The sequence below is a fragment of the Talpa europaea genome (genome assembly GCF_964194135.1).
Source record: "Talpa europaea genome assembly, chromosome: 7".
Taxonomy (NCBI): domain Eukaryota; kingdom Metazoa; phylum Chordata; class Mammalia; order Eulipotyphla; family Talpidae; genus Talpa; species Talpa europaea.
Genome location: NC_140074.1, coordinates 98,414,601 through 98,425,919, shown reverse-complemented (window position 1 = coordinate 98,425,919; position 11,319 = coordinate 98,414,601). Strand labels below are relative to the sequence as shown.

Genomic DNA, 11,319 nt, shown 5'->3' with positions numbered 1-11,319 from the left:
TCAGGAGTGACTAAAATAACATAATTGAGTCTCATCATCATCATCACCACAGAAATGACTTTAAGAGAAAAATGGTCATATGAATATCATTGCTTTCCATTTTCAACCCACAGTTACTAGTGATAGCCAAGAGTCTGTCAAGAATGCTCAAAATATGTTCTATAATACAACATGCCTGTTCACATAATGACTTATGTGAACTTCATGATTTCATACAAGACAAACACAAAGATAGCACCCACGCCTCTGATCACAGTGGAACATGCACCCTTGAAAAAAATCACTGTTTACTTCATCACAAGTAATCTTCCTCCAGCAGTCAATCATGCCCGTGTACATATCAGTTCCTTTGTGCCCTGATTGCATCATCATGTGGTGACATACAGCATCAAACAGATAGGAAGTCAACCTAGCCACAGCTATAAGGGACTATGCCATCATTCAGCTGATAAGGATGTGAGTATTCTTGCCATCTGGAAGCATTCCCTTTGCAGTGTCACAGTTACTGAAGTGGGCAGTTTGGTAGCTCATAATATCCTGCAGACACACGTTAAAGCCTTGGAACAAGCCTTTAATCCCATCAGATTTGGAGATTTTTAGCCAGGGAGTCACTGAGGCTTTTGAATTTCCTTTCAGTTCCAGCTTTACCCACATGAGCTGCTAAATGGGTCCAGGCAAAATCAAGAGGGTACACAAAACACAAGGACGTGGCCCCAGAGTCACTACCTGATGTCAGATTCCCTGCAAAGTAATGACCAAAGTGGGTCCTCTTCTCCACACCACTCAGGAAGACCTTCTTGTATTTATTTATCTTTGAAGGCAAGGATAAGAGCCTAGATGGGAAAGTATCAGATGACACTGGCCATGTTACCCTACCAAAAAGACAGAACTCTGTGCTCCTTGGGGATAGAAACTGCTCAGTCTACAATGTCTTTATATTGAAAACTGCAGCAATTTGCTTGGTAGCTCAATACACCTGCAACAACAACTTGACCCTCTCAATGGGTGCTATAGTCTTGGAGATGACCATGGCCATTCCACCTGCCAGGAAGTCCTTGATGAAGGTCACAGCAGCATCTGTCTTGTTGAAAAGAAAGAAAAGACAAGAGTGTACTAAGAACCAGCTTAGATGCTGGAGTTCTGGGTTATTTTTCGCTCATTTACTATTACTCCTCTGAGTAGTAATTAATATTTTCCATATTATTCTATTGATAGTTACCCCTACACTAAGTCAACTTCATTGCTAGAATTAGACAATTCCAAAGACACACTTTTTTTTTAAAGATTTATTTATTTTTATACAAGAACCGGGGTACAGGCCAGATGTGCGGGAGGGTGAGACGATTCACCAGAGACAGAGTGGGGAACAGAACAGGCAAACGGACGAAATACACTGCTAAGGGGAGCAGCAGGCGAGACAGGAGAGGTCTGCTTCGCCATGTGGGATTCTCGCCAGCTGGCTGGGATCAAACCCGCGCTGCAGAGGCTGCAGATGGCTTCACAGTGCAGCACTCAACCGGGGAGTCCCCAAAGACACACCTTTTAAATAATTTTCTTGGGCTTTGAGTGTGCAACAATTTTATTCAATTGCATTAGCCACTTCAAGCCAATTTGATGCCATAGTGTCTTTAAAATCTTCTTTTTTTTTTTTAAAGATTTATTTATTTATTTATACAAGCACTGGGTACAGTCAGAAGCGCAGGAGGGTGAGAGAATTCACCAGAGCGGGGAGCAGAGCAGGTAGAAGGACCAAAGTACACTGCTGAGGGGAGCAGCGGGCGGCAGGGGAGGTCTGCGCGCCATGTGGGACCCTCCTCCGGTGGCCAGGGAACAACCAGGGATGGAACTGGCGCTGCAGAGGCTGCGGGCAGCTTTGCAACCCAGCGCTCAACCGCTGCGCCACCAGGGAGGCCTGGTGTCTTTAAAATCTTAATTGATGTTATTCATTTTTAAATTGAGCTCCACCTTACATATACCAGTGTTTTTCCATATATGCACATCTTCATAACCACAACTCAGACCAAAATATAGAATATTTCCTTCATCTCAGAAGGACTCTTTTTCCCTCTTCCCAGTCAATCCACTCCAAGGTTAACCATTACTCTTGCTTCATTACCATGATTTTCAACTTCATATAAATGCATATGTATTCTTCTGTATGACTTCCAATGTTATGTTGTAAACTCATCCATGTTTATTGCAAGTATCCATGCGTCATTCATTTTCATTGCTGTGTAGTATTCCAATATAGTAATATATCACATTTGTTCTTTCTGTTTTAGCCAGGGAGTCACTAAGGCTTTTGAATTTCCTTTCAGCTCCAGCTTTACCCACGTGAGGTTCTAGATGGGTCATTTAGAGTGTTTCTAGTATAGGGCTATTATAATAAGGCTGCTTTGACTTTAAAAAATTTTTGTTTTGTTCAAGATCTTATGGGACATAAATTCAAAAGGATTTGGCTAGATAGTTCCTGGTTGGAGTCTCTTCATGCCATTTTACTGAGCTGTCCAGGAAAACCACAGTCATCTGAAGGCTGAACCCACCATGCATCAAAACGGGGTTCATTCACATAGCTAGCAGTTGATGCTGGGACATTCACTGGGCTATGAACTGAAGCAGATACCTGGAACCTCTCCAGACTTGGCCTTCCTCACAATATGGTAGCCCCAGAGAATTAAGATTTTTTTAAATATGAAATATGGTAGCTTAGCGCTCCAAAAGTGAGAGACCTACATAATGGAAACTTCACCAGTGTTAAGGTAGTTGGTTTTTTTATTTTGTGGGGCGGGGGGGGGGATTACCAAAAATAAAAGCTTGCTTTTAGTATTTGAGTTAGAGTTGCATTGACTCTATAGATCAACATAGAACTGACTTCTTAATAGTACTGAGTCTTCCAAGCCAATTCTGCACTCAATTTATGAAGTCTTAATTTCCTCAGCAATGTTTTGTAATCATTTATCTTTTGTTAAATTTATTCCTAAACATTTGCTATCTTTTTTTTAAAGCTTTATTTATTTATGCATACAAGAACTGGGGTACAGGCCAGAGGTGCGGGTGGTGAGAGGATTCACCAGAGACAGAGTGGGGAGCAGAACAGGCAGACTGACTGAAATACACTGCTGAGGGGAGCAGAGGGCGAGGCAGGAAAGGTCTACCGTGCCATGTGGGTAGCTCCCTGGTTGGCCTGGGATTGAACTTGTGCTGCAGAGGCTGAAGATCGCTTCAAAGTGCTGTGCTTAATCCCTTGTGCCAGCAGGGAGGCCCCAACATTTGATATCTTGCTATTGCAAAAGGTATCTAAAATTTTCATTTTCCAGTTGTTTGCAATTAGTTTATGGAAAACAATTGGGTTTGGGGGGCCTCCCTGGTGGCACAGGAGTTAAAGACACAGCACTATCAAGCTATTGCCAGCCACTGCAACACAAGTTCCATCCCCTGCCAGTCAGGGAGCTAACCCACATGGTGCAGCAGATCTCCCCTGTCTCACCAGCTGTTCCCCTCAGCAGTGTATTGCAATAGATCTGCCTTTTCTGCTCCCCACTGTCTCTTGTGAATCCTCTCACCCCTGGCCTACACTCTGGCCTACACTCCAGTTCTTGTATGCATAAATGAATAAATCTTTAAAAAAAAAGAATTGGGCTTTGTGTATATTGACCTTGTACCCACTGACCTTGCTAAATCCACTTATGTCTTAATTTTCATTTCCTCTTAGAGCTGAGTTAGTTTCTTAATTTCCAAGTAAATATTTTAAAAATCTTTTTGTAATTTCTAATTTTATTGACCATAAAGTTTCTGAATTATAAAATTACTTTTGGGAATTTTTGATCATTTTCCTTATGACCAGGCATATAATTGATTTCCCTGGACAGAAAGGATATACATTCTCTGTAGATTAGCAAGTTCTCCTTGTGTTAAATCAAACTTATAAACTGTATTACTCAACTCTTATATGACTTGCTTTGGTTTTGCCCAAATTCTGAAAATGAATATTATTTACAACCATTGAACATGGTTGGTATATAAACATTTATGACTCTTAGGCTGTCCATAAAAATTATGCATAATTATGAATTTTAGTTATAAGTATGGAGAATGTATATAATTTATTCACAATATGTACAAAAATATTGTGCTTTTATTAAATAATGGTCTTTTTTTGCACTCTTTGATGTAGCTAGCCTTGATTTCAACTTTATTTGATAACATCCCATTCCTATTTTCTTTGCTGTTATTTTTATGATCTATGGTTATCCATCCCTTTATTTTCAAATCTTTAAACTTTTAAAAACAGGTGGATTTTGAAAAACTCAGTCTGTTTTAGTTTTTATAGAATTGAGCTCTTCTGCAACTATTATTAAACTGTAATCTTTATGCTTCAGTCTCTCTACTAAACTAATTTTATATCTTGTCATGTTCTTTTTCTTTGTACTGACTTGGAAAATATTTTCTTCATTCCTTTCCTCATTTGGAAGTCCTGTTTGTCTCCATAATGCTGGTGTTTCCCTTCTATATCTAACAGTTATGATAAAACCTGTATTCCTCTAGTAATATTTCAAAATTTATCAATAAACATGTTTCCCAAAATATTTTACCTACTCACACCTTTACCCCTCCATCTGATGAAAATTTTAGAAGTTACTATTTTTTGGGGGGTGGGGGTGGGGTGAAAGGGGACAGAGCAAAGTGAGGAGGGAGTACAGTGAGCTAAGATGGAGGACTATGGGTGCCTTGGTGGTGGGTGTGACGTGATGACATCCATCTGAAGAGGTATGATCCCATGCCTCTGAACCACAGTGTTGTAAACCAATGTCACCTCAAAAAAAAGTATACATTTTCATTTCAGAAGTCATGATTGTAGTAATGTCCAACGATCATCATTTGTAGATAGAAAATAGTAAAACACATTTTGAGAAGACAGTATCACAAAATCTGTAGAAATATATCTTTTTGGGGGGTCATGAATCTTCAAGACCAAATTAAATTTTTATCAAAGTAAAAAAAAAAGTTGCAATTTTGCTTCCCCACTTTCCTATTGACCCTTATGCCCACCTCCTCTTTACAGTATTTTCTATTTAAAAAGACTTCTCTTTTTTTTTTTTAAGATAAGAATGTAGATTTTCCTTTATCATTAGTGTTGTGTGCAAAAATGTTCTCCCAGTTGGTGGGGTTTCTCTTTGTTTTTGTTATTGTCTCTTTTGCTGTGCAGAAGCTCTTTAATTTGATGTAGTCCCAGCCGTTTAACTTTGCCTTCACTATCACTGCTTTGGGTGATGTGTCTGTAGAGATGTCTTTGATGTGCATATCACGTAGTGTTTCGCCTATATTTCCTTCTATGTATTTTATGGTTTCAGGTCTTATGTCTAGTTCTTTAATCCATTTTGAGTTGATTTTTGTGTATGGTGTGAGGTAGTGGTCAAGCTTCATTCTTTTGCATGATCACAAAAATCTGCAAAGAGCTGATGAGACTCAACAACAACAAAGAAAATAATCCAGTCAAAAAATGGGCAGAAGAGCTAAAAAGAAACTTCTCTGAAGAGGAAATGCAAATGGCCAACAGGCATATGAAAAAATGTTCAATATCACTTGTAATCAGGGAAATGCAAATCAAAACTACCATGAGATACCATCTTACACCAGTGAGAATGACACATATTAAAAAAACGAGCAACAACAAATGTTGGCGAGGGTGTGGTGAAAAAGGAACTCTCCTGCACTGTTGGTGGGAGTGCAAACTGGTCCAACCACTATGGAGAGCTGTGTGGAGATTTCTGGACCTACTAAACATAGAGCTTCCATATGATCCAGCAATTCCACTCCCAGGTATTTACCCAAAGGACACAGAAACATCAATTCCAAAGAGCACCTGCACTCCTATGTTTATAGCAGCACTATTTACAATAGCTAAGCTTTGGAAACAAACCAAATGCCCAAAAATAGATGACTGGATCAAGAAGATATGGTACAGGGCCTCCCCTGGTGGCGCAGCGGTTGAGCGCTGGGCTGCAAAGCTGCCTGCAGCCTCTGCAACACCGGTTCGATCCCCGGCCGCCGGCGAGGGTCCCACATGGCGCGCAGACCTCTCCTGCTGCCCGCTGCTCCCCTCAGCAGTGTACTTCGGTCCTTCTGCCTGCTCTGCTCCCCACTCTGGCTCTGGTGAATTCTCTCACTCTCCCATGCTTCTGACTGTACCCAGTGCTTGTATAAATAAATAAATAAATAAATAAATAAATAAATAAATAAATAAATAAATAAATCTTTTTAAAAAAAAAGAAGATATGGTACATCTATACCATGGAATATTACTCAGCATTCAAAAAAGATAAACACATGCAATTTGCAGCAACATGGATGGTGCTGGAAGGGATCATGCTCAGCGAAATAAGCCAGAAAGAAAAAGAAAAATACCGGATGGTCTCACTCATAGCAGGAATCTAGAAAACTTAAATAAGGGACCAGGAAAATAAATAACTATAAGAAAGTGAAAATCAAAATCAACAAAAAACTATGAACCAGAGACACTCTATGGGGGGTAGAGGGCGGGAGGGGAGGGACTGGGGCCAAAATAAGGGGGTTGCAATTGTATGGGGAATATAAAAATAAAATTTATTATAAAATAAAATAATATAAAAAATAAGTAAGATGTAAATAAATAAATAAATAAATTTTATTCAAGTCACAGGCATTAAATTTCCTAAAAAAATTATGAATGAGAAAAATATGTAATTTTGTGGGGTTTTTATGTGAATGGAAATAAATTTAAAATGCTTTAATCCACACACAAAAAAAAAATACTGCACTAGGCCTGGCACAGGGTGTTTATTAAATTTTGGCTGCCACTGTTACTTGTACTAGCAAGCAAAGTCGAATTCTAATAAAAAGGATTGTACACGTTTATGTCACAAAAAAAAAAATACAGATGTGTAAATAAAAACATAGTTGCCATTTATTGTGATATTTATAACACAAAGTAAATGTATGAAAATGACTGTAAAAAAAAAAAAAGAATGTAGATTTTCATTTGCATGACTAAGGAGGCGGCAGCTCTTTTGCTCTCCTGAGTGCAAGGCTCACCACTAGTCCGGGGGGCTGCAATTTGGGATGTATTATACTTGACCCCACAACTATCTGGGATGAACCATTTTTCAGCCATTGTGTCTTCAAACTCACCTGCACTGAACTTGGTAAAGCCCCACTTCTTGGAGATGTGGGTGTTCTGGCCACCAGGGCCTGTAGCACCTCAATTACATGCTCCTTGTTTTGTAGTTTAGTGGGGATGGACAGGATTACTTGGCCAATGTGGACCGTGGCCATTGTGCTCCCCGCATCCCTGTCTGCAGCCTGTCAGTGCAGCGCAGGACAGCAGTCTGTTGATGTAGTTGATGTGGAAGGGGTTTGACACAATCCATATGAAAGCAATTTTGCCACAGTTTTTCACCATATATTTATTAGCACAAATATGGGCAGCCATCTGGGCTTCAGAGATGAGTTGCTCATATTGAACTGATAACACACAGCCACAGCAGAGGAACTCATCACTTTGCCTTCTTCCACCCCATGTCAAAGATACAAATCTTGGCATTAGCTACACCTTGGGAAAAGCGAGACTTTAGGTACACAGACTTTGTTCTTACAGTACCGGTCACACTGGGCAGGAAGTCAGTGCATGGCAGCAACAGGATCTTCCACGCCAAAGGCAAAGACTATTTGGAGACTTTTTATTGAACAGCTATACTAAGCATTTCTTAGCTCATTCTTATCATAATCATAATGTTAGCTCAGAGAGTTGCTGCTGTGCCTGGCTCTCAAAATGTTTGTTGAATGAATAAATTATCCACTAAAATATAACTACATTGATTGCAAGATTAGTTCTTCACAAAAAGCACTGTACTCTTCATTTACCCAATACTATGATCTTATTTCAAATCTAATGACCAACTTTGAGTATTTTCTTCACATAGGATGCATGGACAGTAAATTCTTTCCTTTGTCCCAAAGATGAATGATATTTTATCTGGGAATGGGGTTCATAGCTTAGTCATGATTTCTCTCTTCAGTTTGTAGATATGCTCCACTGTCATCTATTTTCAGTGTAGCAAATGAAAATGCTAATGCTAGTTTTATTTGCTTCCCTTTTAAAAATAGCCTCTTCCTTCAGGTGTGAAAACTTGTATATTTTTCCCTTTTCCCATGGAGTTCAGGAATTTTGCCAAATTATTACTACCACTCCTGTCTTGGTGCTAATAAGATAAACAACTGCCAACCTAATAAAGAGATTAAAATGAAGACAAAATTATACATTAGAAATGAAAAAGCAAATAGTAACGTAGAAACAGAGTAAACTCAAAGAACTGACACAGGATTTTACATGCCTCCTCAAGCCCTTATATGGAAAGCATTTTCACCATCTTTTTCTATCATACTCCAGTAGCTCAGTGTATTTGAGTAGGTTTTGTTAAGACTGTTCAATCATAACTTCTATTTCATACAGGCTGTTTTCTGAACTAAAATATCATATATGTAGTCAGTGGGAAACCTATTCATTCCTATAATCAAACTAACTTGAGCAATTTTCCTTACCAGTGTGACTCTTCCTAGATTCAAATCCATAAAGAGATGAAGCAAAACAGAGGCTATTGGGGCTGGGGGAGGAGGGGACAGATGGGGACAGTTTAATGGGAACAGTTTCTGCCTGGGATGATGAATAGTTCTGGAAATGGATGGTGGTGATGATTGCAACATCTTTAAAAAGGATTAAAATGGTAAATTTTATGTATATTTTTGCTACAATAAAAATCCTCCTAGTTTTTAAGGCATAAGTGAAAATATAAAGTGAAGAACTTATCATAATTTGTACATTGTGGATACACAATATGGCAGCAGATTCACAATACAAAATCCCATCCTGAAAATCAAAAGTGGGCATTTTTGTCCCTAGAGCAGTAAATTTCATAGAATCTGGGAGCAGAAAGCTCACTGCCAGGGGTGGGAAGGGGAAATTAGGAATCATTGTTTAAGGAGTGCTGAGTTTCAGTTGTTGGGGTGATAAAAAAAGTTCTGGAGATGAATGTTGGAAACAGTTGTACAACAAAGTAAAGGTAAGTCACGTCACTGGTTGTACACTTAAAATGGCTAAACTGGTAAATTTCATGCTATGTATATTTTACCATAATTTAAAACTTTTTTTTTTAAGTGGGCATTTTGGATTCTAGCTTGGACCCCTAAAACCAACACAAGGAAGTCTCAGTGTACTCAGAGAACAGATGCAACACTCAATTCTAAAGGGAATACACATACACAAAAAAACTTTGGCAAATCTCTACAGGGCTTTAAGAGCATCTGAAATAGTATAATGTATTCAATTTGTTTTTCTCTAAAGTTTCTGTGATTTAGGATGGGATTCATAGAAATATAGAGTCATAAAAGAGTAAATAACAGTGCCCTCCTATGCAAATGTGCATTTCAGCTATGATTGTTTCTTTGCTAGAGATGAGAAATACTGGGTACGGCTCCTAAGAGTAGTCTTGTGTAAGTACTGCGAGTGAACAGTATCCCCATTGGCCACCAGAGGGCAGGAGCCCTTGTATTTTACAGACCCAGTAGAAAAAGCAATACTGAGTTAAGGCAGCTAAGGGGCAACATTTTGTACCCACAGCTGCCTGCAGGAATAGGGAGCTTTGATTAGAAGAACCTTTGTGGACATGGCAAGCTATATGATGCTTCTAAGTTAGAAAAATATCCAGACTTCCTAAACAGGGCCTACTAATACTGATCCTTGTGAATATGTGCTGCAAGTGTCTTCTCCAAGTTTATGGCCTTTTGTTATCTTTACTGGGTATGTTGAACAAAAGTCTCTAATTTTAATATACTTGAATTTATGAAAGATTTACTAAACCTCCTTACCTTGGTCCTAAATATATTTGCCTTTATTTCCTTCTAGAAAAGTTTTGCTTTTCACTAACCTGAATTTTAAATTTAGTTTTGGGTACAGTACAATAAGGCACCTATTTTCATTTTGTCAACTGTCCCAGCACCATAGTCTCTCTTCTGCACTCTTTGTATATGAGGTTTTCATATCTACAAAGTTTTTTTTCCTCCAAGCTGCCTAGTCTATTTCATTAATCCTGAGTCAACCACATTGTTTAATTATTACAAAATGAGGGCCTCCCTGGTGGCACAGCGGTTGAGCGCTGGGTTGCGAAGCTGCCCACAGCCTCTGCAGCACCAGTTCAATCCCGGGCTACTCCCCTGCCACCGGAGGAGGGTCCCACATGGCGCGCAGACCTCTCCTGCCGCCTGCTGCTCCCCTCAGCAGTGTACTTTGGTCCTTCTCCCTGCTCTGCTCCCTGCTCAGGCTCTGGTGAATTCTCTCACCCTCCCACGCTTCTGACTATACCCAGTGCTTGTATAAATAAATAAATAAATCTTCAAAAAAAATTATTACAAAATGATAATGTAACAAAGATGTGCTATCTTAGTTCTTCAGGAGTATCTTGACTGTTCTGGCCCCTTTGCACATCTTATAAATTTTAGATTTGTTTTTCAAGTTCCTCATACAATTCTGTTACAATTTTTTTAAAGATTTATTTATTTATTTATACAAGAACTGGGGTACAGGCCAGATGCGTGGGAGGGTGAGAGGATTCACCAGAGACAGAGTGAGGATCAGAACAGGCAGATTTCTTAAATACACTACTGAGAGGAGCAGTGGGCATGACAGGAGAGGTCCTTTACACCACGTTGGACCCTCACTGGCCGGCCCGGATCCAACCAGTGCTGCACAGGCTGTGGACAGCTTCACAGCACTGTGCTCAACTGCCTGCGCCACCAGGGGAGGCCCTTTCTTTTCTTATATTTTTTTAAAGATTTATTTACAATTTTGTTACAATTTTGGTTAGAGATGCATTAAATCTATAGATTGATTTGAAAAGAAACTTTTATCTATGTGCTAGGTACTGTCCATGGCCCTGGAGATGCAACACGGAGCAAGACAGACAAGAAGGTTTCCCATAAAAATTAGAAGAACTTTCAAAGTATATACTTATGTACCATTGCCTCCAAGCTACTTTCCTCCATCCCCAGTTCATCTCCCACTCATCCTTCTCCCCTGGGCTCCAGTCACAGGATCCTTCACAACCCCGAAACTCACAGATCAGTTCTCCTGCTGTGTTTTTGCTGGAATTGATCCCCAAACCCCTAGTCTATATTTGCATGACTGACTCACTTTAACCAGGTCTTTGCTAAAATAATTACTTTTTCAGAGAGGCTACCTAAAATAGCTACAGCAGCTCTCTATAACCCTTGCTTTATTTTTCTCCATAG

The 11,319-nt window shown here is 39.4% G+C and overlaps 2 pseudogenes across 2 annotated transcripts; both read right to left on the bottom strand.

Annotated features, from left to right (window-relative positions):
• Positions 1 to 210: 210 nt before the first annotated feature.
• On the bottom strand, positions 211 to 2,550 carry LOC311173834 (ADP/ATP translocase 2-like; annotated as a pseudogene). Its single transcript has 2 exons — positions 2,500 to 2,550; positions 211 to 1,081 (listed from the first exon to the last, which is right to left on the bottom strand). The product of its transcript is annotated as an ADP/ATP translocase 2-like (transcript).
• Positions 2,551 to 6,955: 4,405 nt separating this feature from the next.
• Positions 6,956 to 7,653, bottom strand: LOC311173833 (large ribosomal subunit protein uL16-like; annotated as a pseudogene). Its single transcript has one exon. The product of its transcript is annotated as a large ribosomal subunit protein uL16-like (transcript).
• Positions 7,654 to 11,319: the final 3,666 nt, after the last annotated feature.